This window comes from Gossypium raimondii, chromosome 7 (assembly GCF_025698545.1).
Source record: "Gossypium raimondii isolate GPD5lz chromosome 7, ASM2569854v1, whole genome shotgun sequence".
In the NCBI taxonomy this organism is placed as follows: domain Eukaryota; kingdom Viridiplantae; phylum Streptophyta; class Magnoliopsida; order Malvales; family Malvaceae; genus Gossypium; species Gossypium raimondii.
In genome coordinates this window covers 10,448,387-10,458,081 of record NC_068571.1, presented here as the reverse complement: position 1 = coordinate 10,458,081, position 9,695 = coordinate 10,448,387, and the positions used below count along the sequence as shown (strand labels likewise).

The following is a 9,695-nucleotide window of genomic DNA, read 5'->3' as shown; positions in this document are numbered from 1 at the left end:
AAACACTCCACTTAACTACTAAACCAGCAAGTCTATTTTGTTATTTAATTACCAACTATTAATCTTAAGTCATTTAGCCCAGTTTAAGGCTTTATTTATAAAAATACTAAAATTTGCCCAAATCATGGCTTGAACTTGAAACTTTCCACACATACTCAAAGCACTTAGCTATTAAAGCAGAGAAGTACTTATGTCATATAAAAAAAATAAGAATTAAAAATTTTGGAGCGTTACTTATGTTGAAATCTGTTTCCCATATTATTATGAAATTTATACAAAAATAGAATGTAATAAAATATATCTCAATTAATAGATATAGTCAACTCGCGCATTATTAATTGTGGATGCATTGATTACTCGTTTCTAAAATATGGTGCATACTTGAATTTACATATTAACCCTTGTGAATTAACAACTCTACTTTTGGTTGCTATTAATTGATGAGTACTGGAATTAAAATCAAATCCAACTACCCAAGCAGCCAATAGTGGGACGCATTGATTACTCGTCTTTGGACCCTTCTCATATATGAGCCAAAAGCATAAAAAATAATAGAAAATTACATATCATTTATAAATTAAACCTCCCATCTATTTATAATGCCATAAGAACATTTGTGACCAAAAAGAAAAATCCCATAAGAACATGAAATTTCTTTCACTTGTGAGAAAATTAAACTGCTCAGAGAACAGGGAAGCTATGCAAAGAGTGATGGTCTGCAACGTATAGTGACCTTGGTGGTGATAGTCATGGTTTTTGAGCTATCATTTATGTTGGTTTTATAATTTATAAAAAATATTTTTTTTGAAATTTCTGATTACCTCTTTTAACTAGCTGAAAATACGATATGACTTACCTTTTATCAGACTCCATCAACTCTAGCGACTACACGGTGGAATGCCTTATTATCGACGTTGCAATTGATCTTGTCTTAATGAATTAAAAGTATCGTAAGTTCGCAAGTGGTAGAGTGGTAGTAATTAAATTCTACACCAAAATAGATGAAAACATAAACATCATTAGCCCGATAAATATGATATGCCAACCTCTCAAAAGGATATGTCACAATCCTTGTAATATGTAAACTAAGAACCAAAATAAACCGACAATTTTCGGTGGCTGCAACTGTTCTAATAAGGTAAAAGAATCAATCATCTCGGTCTATATAATACCCTCCTAGTTAAGTCATTTCTAAAGAAGCAAGCTAGAGAAATTATTAAGCTAAGAAGAGGAATTGGAGAAGGAATAATAAATGGAAGACAACCAAAGGAAAGGTTTATTTTTAGCAATTCTGATAATGATGATGGTGATGGTGAGCACCAACAATCACTACTGTGTAGGTGCCTTAGTAGAGAAGACGAAGAGCTCAAGCTCACACTGCAGTGGCTCAATTCAGGAATGCCTTCTCTTCGAGGAAGACGATGTGTTGGTGGAATCCGAAATAAGCCAAGTATTTCCTGATCTACCAGCTAATTCTTATAACAATAAAGCTGTATATCAATCCCTTATTGCCGACGCAAGCTGCGGCCGCAGATCTCCAGATAAACGTTGCACTCCAAAGCGCAATAACCCTAAAAAACATCAGCCTTGCGGCACATACACTCGTAGATGCTAAACCCCAGACATCGATGATTTTCCAAGCAGATATATTCCCTTTTCAGTGAAGTCATGGCTATTGCTTCATGTTATGTAAGTACTTCGTTGTCCATCTTTTAGCACGAGTCGTTATTCGGTTATCATTTTGGGTTGTTCTGAATTTCATTTTAAACATTAATTGATTTCTCATAATGCAACAACTTTAATACTTGTTTTAACATCAAAGATTATTCTTTCATCTTTCACTGCAACAATTAATGCTTTTGGAATTTCATATGGATCCTTAATACAATTCCCAGAGTGAAAATGTTGATTTGGTGATTGTGCACAAATATAATGGTAACAACATTGTGAAAATGAAGCATTAGGCTGGACAAAAGATTGATTTGGGCTTATTGGCCAATATATGTTGGGCGATATGGACAACAAGAAACCCTTCCCTACTTTGAAGGAATAGAACAACAACCAAATAAAGTATGGGAATGGATTGTTGGGATGAATATATAGTGAGTTCTCATCGCTGGCTAAGCCTGCTAGTAGTCTCTCTAGAAGAAATAGACAGGTTTCTTCATGGTTTTCTCCTCTAATGAATATTATGAAGGTTAGTACTGATGTGGCCTTTTGCTCTAAGGACAATGTTGCAGGCGTTGCTGCAATTTCCAGGAGTTGTTTGGGGTAAATTGTGAGCGGAGCCAATACACTGATCCCTTTGTTTGAATGTGTCAGTGGTTGAAGCCCAACCATTGGAGCTTGGCTCTGAGATAGTTGAGAGTCAGGGATGGCAATAAGTGATTATGGAGTGAGACGACCTTGGTCTTATTAATGCTTTAAACGGAAAAGGAAAAGTCCCACGGGAGATGGATGTGTTAGTTGATGGTATTTGGGAATAAAAATGAACTTAGAAAAATTAACAAAGGTTTTAGGGTGTGTATTAATGTCACTTTCTTTAAGAATCTATTCACCTCAATTATATTTTGAAATGTAAAAGAGTTGTCGACAAATAAACCTCGAGGATGCAATGAAACTCAATGATTGTGTACATTTTGCATTGACGTAAATAGTCCACTGAGCCCTAAGCGGAGCACAGCAAGGATATCGATTTCTACAAATAATTTCTGCAGTAATTTTTTAGAAAACAATTTAAGAATATTAGGAGATAGAGAAAAATAAAAGAAACATTTGATATGTTTCTAGTGTACCAGACGAATGAAACTCTCATGTATTTCCATAGGAACACAACTATCTAAATGGATATTCACGCATCTTTTAGTAATAAACGTAATTATTCAATTAGATGTTTCCTTGAATAATTACAATTTATTATTAATAATAAAATGATATAATTTTTGAATTTAAGAGACAGTTTATCACTATGAAATGTGATAACTTTTGGTTAATAACCAAGAGATATAACTTTTGGTTACTTATAACTTTTCATTTATGACTATTGAAACACTATATATAATTTGAAAATGTTCCAACAATCTCGACCTATTTTCAAAATATTCTAAATTTTGGTAATCTTGAAAATCAATTGCATAAACGAAGGTGTCTTACAATTGAAACTTCACTTAGTGAAAGCATGTTAAAGTTAATTGAAATTGTAACACCCCTAACCCGTCTCGATTGTCAAATTATGTTACAGAGTATTATAGTAAAATTTAGAACATTTGATTTCAAGCAGAACATTTATTCAATTCAAATTATAACAATCATTTACAAATTCCATTTATACCATACAATATTCTTTCGGGGCTTAAAACGATCCTACAGGACCCTAAAATAGTTTAGGAACATTTTGGGATCAATCTGAAACGAACAAGAAAATTTTGGAAAAACTTGAAAATTTTGGAAACAGGGGTCACACGGCAGTGTGACATAGCCCAGACCGTATGAACATACAAAGCCTGGACACATGACCATGTCGTAGGCCATGTGCTAGACTGTGTAACATACTGACTTGAGACACACGATCATGTCGCACACCGTGTGAAACCTGCACGTAAAACAATAATGATACATGACCATGTGAGGTGGCTGTCTATGGCACACGGTTGTGTGACAACTTGTGTCCCATGCCGTGTGATTCTCAAAATGACCATAAAACAAGCCAAAGCATTAATCTTTTCTTGCACAACCAATCATACCATATCCAATCATTTTCACATGACCAAAACACTTTAAAACATACCAAAACTAACCAACTTAGGTGCCTAACCAATATGCTATCAATTGACACTACAATTCAACACATCAACTAGACTCAATTCAACATTTCAAGTTCATTCATTAAGCATAATTCATATATATCAAATAACAATTTCAAGCATACCACTCAATCATATTTTACCTATTTTCAAATAAGCAAACATAAATATCACATACCATATATTTACACTTTCATTTGCAGTCTATCAACTAAAGACATTAAGACACATATAAGCTTGGAAAAAACTCAAAACAAACCAAGCTATCAAATCACATTTACGCCCTATTACATGTCAAAACACACACATATCATTTAATCTAAATGTCTATCTAATATACCCTCATTGGTACCACAATTTAACATTCGAATCAATTCAAATTCAAGGCCATAAATTCATACCGTAAATTTACATCACACATCTACCATTAAACCACTTCATTCAGACTTCAATGAACCAAAAGCCATCTCAAGGCATTCACAAGTGACCAAAACATATACTTACATATTTACATTTATAAGCCAACATCAAAGTATATAGACAAATCACCTTAATACACATTACATTGGTAAATAACATAAAAAATCCTATTACATGTCATTTATAACCATTAGTCAAAATAACCAAAACTACCAATATGATGAATGGATAGTGTGATTGTGTTCCTATGCAATTCCCGATCGAGCTTTTTGATGATCTACAGGAAAAAAAACTAACGTAAACAAATAATGCTTAGTAAGCTCGTATAAATCTTAAATGTAAACTTATCGAATAGGCTCAATTTATGTAATTCATAAATAATTCCTTTGACATGCTTAAAAGATTATCCATTTCCTATTGCAACACCAATCTCACAAGTCAAGAAGTAAAATAACGAAACATAAAAATTTCATCCATATCAAGGAGCACATAATGGAAGCAAATCCATATACATAACATTCATCACATCTCTAATATGTAACATTCATACCTTCAAAACTTATACGTCAAAACTTTCCATTCCATCTATCATAGTTTCATAACATTTAATATAATTAAATTCATTCGTTTAAGCATTTATTACTGTTGAACCAAATAAAACAACATTGATTACTCGTAAAATACTCATATAATAATTTAATTTTCTAAACACACCACAAACGTAACTAGATAACGTATTTGTAGACATATGAAACATATAATTACACCAATGTATTAATATTCATTATCAAACTATATTAATCAAAGCATTCATATCATTTACATACTTATGATAAACATCTCACTTGAAACATGTTACTAGAATAGCGAATAGTTGAAGGATGAGATGCTGACATTTTCATTGCAATCCTTTTCGACCTTTTCATTGATATCCTTTTCGGATAACATCCTTTTCAACCTTTTCATTTGATATCCTTTTCAGATAACATTCTTTTCATTTGATATCCTTTTCGAGTAACATCCTTTTCAACCTTTTCATTGGTTCAGAAATATCGAATGTAATGCCATGGTATCTTTCAAACCATGGCCTTTTTCCTTTTTGAGTATAATACCATGATATATTTCAATCATAATATTTTCCTTTTCTCAATCAAGATTGTTCCAAACACCAATTCATTGGTATTTATCAGAAATATAAATTAACTTTATAAATTCAAATATAATACTTAAGAATGATATACGAACTTATCTAAATTGATTTTGCAACAAACACGACTCCAAGGACTAATTAACAATTTTTCATTTTTCGCGTTTGTCTATTGATTGATCCATTTCTTGATCATGCAAAGAATTTATCCATGGCCGAAGCTTTGGTTCCTTTCTAATAGAGGATTCAGCCTAAGGAGAAAGATGATGAAAAAATGCTAATGTTTTCTTTCTTTTGTTTATTAATTAACATTTAGCTATTATTAATTAAACATAATTTTTTAACATATAAAATACACAATATTAACTATTTAACCGTCCACTATAACCACTTAAGGTCTAATTCCCTATTAAAGCCCTCAAATCATGGTTTTATAACCATTCAACACATATAAGCTAATAGTGATTAACTTTTGTAGCTTTTACGATTTAGTCCTTTTTACTAAATTAACTATCTAAACGTTAAAATTTTTGGACCAAATTTTAATTGTAACACCCTAAACCCGACCTAAACGTCCAGACCAAGTCCAGAGAGTTAGATTATCAATATTAGGAAAACCACATTTATAACGTAGTCATAATGAAACCATTCAACATATTATATCTATCACAACAATTAACTAACTACATAATCTTTCCAACATCATAATAGCATAGAATATTGAAATTACTAACAGTAGAATTTAAAGGAAAGATAAAAGGGTTTGACCGAGTTCCCACAGCGCTGACCCGTTTAAGTCTGAGAGCCACCTGAAATTCATTCAACAACGGAATGAATTGAGAACTGAGTGTGTAAAAGATGCTCAAATAAAACACATATATAAGATAATTCCTGAATCCCAAGATTCGGTTAGATAACAGAAGCAATCCCATCTCAGATACAAAATACATCAGTACATATGCAAAAAAAAATTAATTTCATATACAGAACAAATCAGATTCATATGTAGTTATTCCTACCCCTATCCGCTACACACCATCTTTGGCCATCCCAACACATCGTTAAGGGGGTTTAATGCCTAACCAACCCTACACACCATAAAGTGCCTGTCTAACACATTTACAGAGACACAACCTAGCTGCTAGATTGAAATGTGACAAAGCACCAGATTCGTATTTATATGCATCGTGGCTTAGCCACTTATTCAGAGCAGATTACTTCCTTATTCACAATATCCCAACCCATGCAAATGCAGATTACAAATATACATAACATACGTTTAGTCATTCCAATTCATTTCACAAATAGATAATACAGATCAGTATCAGAAATAGCCATCATAGTACACATATGTTTATATCATCCATATATCAATCTTAAAGCATCAAAGAGTCCACATAATATCCAATTTAGATCATATATACATTATGGAGGTTTGTACAATTGTTGGACAACACTCATGGCCTCAGAAATAAGATTCGGGTCCTATTTATATGTCATACGGCCTAGACACACGCCCATGTCCTTGTCTATGTGGCTCACACGGCCTGGACATACGCTCATGTCCTCTGCCAATGTGGTTCTAAATCACAAAAAATGAGTTACACGACCTAGACACACACCCATTTCCTTGCCTGTGTGGTTCATACGACATGGGCAAATGCCCATCTCCCTAACCTTGTGGTCTTAAATCATAAATAATAAGTTACACGGCCTAGATCAACACACGCCCGTGTCTGTTGCCCGTGTGAACCCTGCACTAACATGGCTACACACGGCTTGGAAAAACGCTTGTGTCCCTTGCCCGTGTGGCTCAAATTCGATGATCAGTGAGTTACACGACCAACCACACGGCCTGGGCATATACTCATATCCTTGGCCGTGTGGAGTCGATAGCCATGTTTTTCGACATCCAAAATTCACAAAATTAAGGGTTTTCGGTACGTGCCTGAATTAGTTTTGATGCAGAAACAACGTAAGAGACTTCTAAAGCCTAACACAACCATCCAACTACACAAATAAGCCAGTTAATTGACAACAATTCCCAATTACGTACATAACACCTATGGCAAAAGTTTTGACATGAAACCTTCAACAGAACTGATACTTACCGAAAACTCAACGGCGATCACTAGAGTTGGCTTGTCGCTATTCCCTACTTCCGATACTTTCGCCTAATAGGAAAACAAACCATCGCCTATCAAAGATTCTTACAATACACTCAAACACCCAATTTAGAGCAAGTTACAAAGAATAAAGAGAAAACCGTGAAAATGAATTAGTTGACAGTGACTTACTTAATAGCCTTTCGACCGATGCGATTTACAACGTATAACTTTGATTAGACTGTATTTACTTATGACCTTAATCAGAATGAAGAAAAATAAAAAAAATTGGAAAAGGAAAAGAAAATAAGGAAACGATAGAAAGGGAAAAAAAAGAGAAGATGACAAATTAAAATTCTAATAACTTCCCATCAGATTTCTAACACTTAGAAAAAATGTTCCCTATCGCATACTCCAGGATTCAAACACAGGACCAAACAGAGTACAGATGCTTAACCAGTGAACCAACAAGATCATTCTTGACACAGGTTTACACAGAATTACACTTAACTTGTAATACATGGATAGGGGTTGTTCCAAAATAACAAAACTTTTAACGATGCGATTCAAACTCTAAACCTTAAACACAATAGCAGAACACAGAGCCACAGACACAGAAATTTAATTACTACAAAATCTCACAATTAACTTCTCAAAATTTTGGGGTGTTACATTAATACACCTATATAATCACTCCATAAATATTTAACAAAAATACTTTCGGGCTCAGTTTATAGAAACGAGATCTTGAAACTTTATTTTCCAAAACCACTTACTTTAGTGACAAACCACTTGAACTTAATTATTCATTCAAATAAAAAATTTATCAAATCAAAATTTATTATAATACTATATTTGACTCGTAAATATTAAATAATAATATTTACGGACTCACTCATCAGATTTGTGGCCCCGAAACTACCGTTTTCAACACCACTGAAAAATGAGTTGTTATAGATATTACATGGTAGACTATACTTTGAACTAGCTATTCCATTTGATTAACCGAACACATCTCACACAATAACTTCAAAACCAGTCAATGCACAGGGACATTATTGTGACCATGTGTTTGTAACCTCTTTTCATGAGTACTGTTAGAGCCAAGCCCTTGAAACTTCTAGAAGCGGCCACACTTCCACTCACATGGGTAGATCCCATCAAGAGTGTTCCCGTAATTATAACACTCTTAACATATTTATGTTATGGGTCTATTAAGAGTATAATACTCTCATCTTTTCCTTTTCATTACGGGTACCTATCACTTTTTACTTTGAGATGATATATTATATATTATTTTATAGAGCTAACATCCACATACTAATGATGTATTTTGTCTCATTGAACTCAAGACTTGACATTATACCAAGCCTTAAGTCAAGTTTCTATCATGGTTGACTCAAATATTATGGGCGACTCAAATATTATGGGCTTGTACTCATCTCCAAAATTTCAAATTTCTGACATAGCTATTTTAATTTTATATATCACATGATGAAACTTTTATATTTATTTGTGTCTTGAAAGTTTACAAGACCAACATTCTCACCATGTTTAATTACTCATTTTTCGCAAAAGAATGTCATCGGTAATATCATTTCTACTATTACCAAATTATAGTGATCACTTTATCTTTTTATCATGATGGTTCATATTTGGCTATTTTATTTATTTCTTGATATCCAAGAAATTAATTTTACAATCATCAAATATATGAAACCATACATCATGTCTTTTCACCAAGTAAATTATTGTAAAGAGACCTCGAATCCCTTGGTGAAACTAGACAACATATTTTCTATTTGTCATAGATTCTTTCCAAAGTCAATACATGACTTTAAAACTTTTTATTTCTTGCATTCATAGTCAAATAACATTATTTTTCTTAACATACCATATATATACAAAGGTAACATATATAGTCATATTAGAGGACCATCAATTATTTGATCAAGTGACTATAAAATCACATATTTATTCACCTTTTATCATGGGTATTGTTAATTATTTTCGACTATGATCAAAATGGCTTTCGGAAAATGATTTCGAAAAATGACTTACTGTTCGGAAAAATTAATATTTTATGATGTTTGGATGAATCTATATAAAATATCTTTTGTTGCTTGATGATTTATTGGAAATAATTTATAAAAGTTGTTTTCAATGAAACAAACATACATTTGAAATTTTCTTATCTTTTAATTGTTTAATTGAGTTTAT

At 32.7% G+C, this 9,695-nt stretch overlaps 1 long non-coding RNA gene across 1 annotated transcript; it reads left to right on the top strand.

Annotated features, from left to right (window-relative positions):
• The first annotated feature begins 713 nt into the window (after positions 1-713).
• On the top strand, positions 714-2,889 carry LOC128042352 (uncharacterized). Its single transcript, XR_008197626.1, has 2 exons — positions 714-1,689; positions 2,228-2,889. It is a non-coding gene; the product is annotated as an uncharacterized LOC128042352 (long non-coding RNA).
• The last annotated feature ends 6,806 nt before the right edge of the window (positions 2,890-9,695 follow it).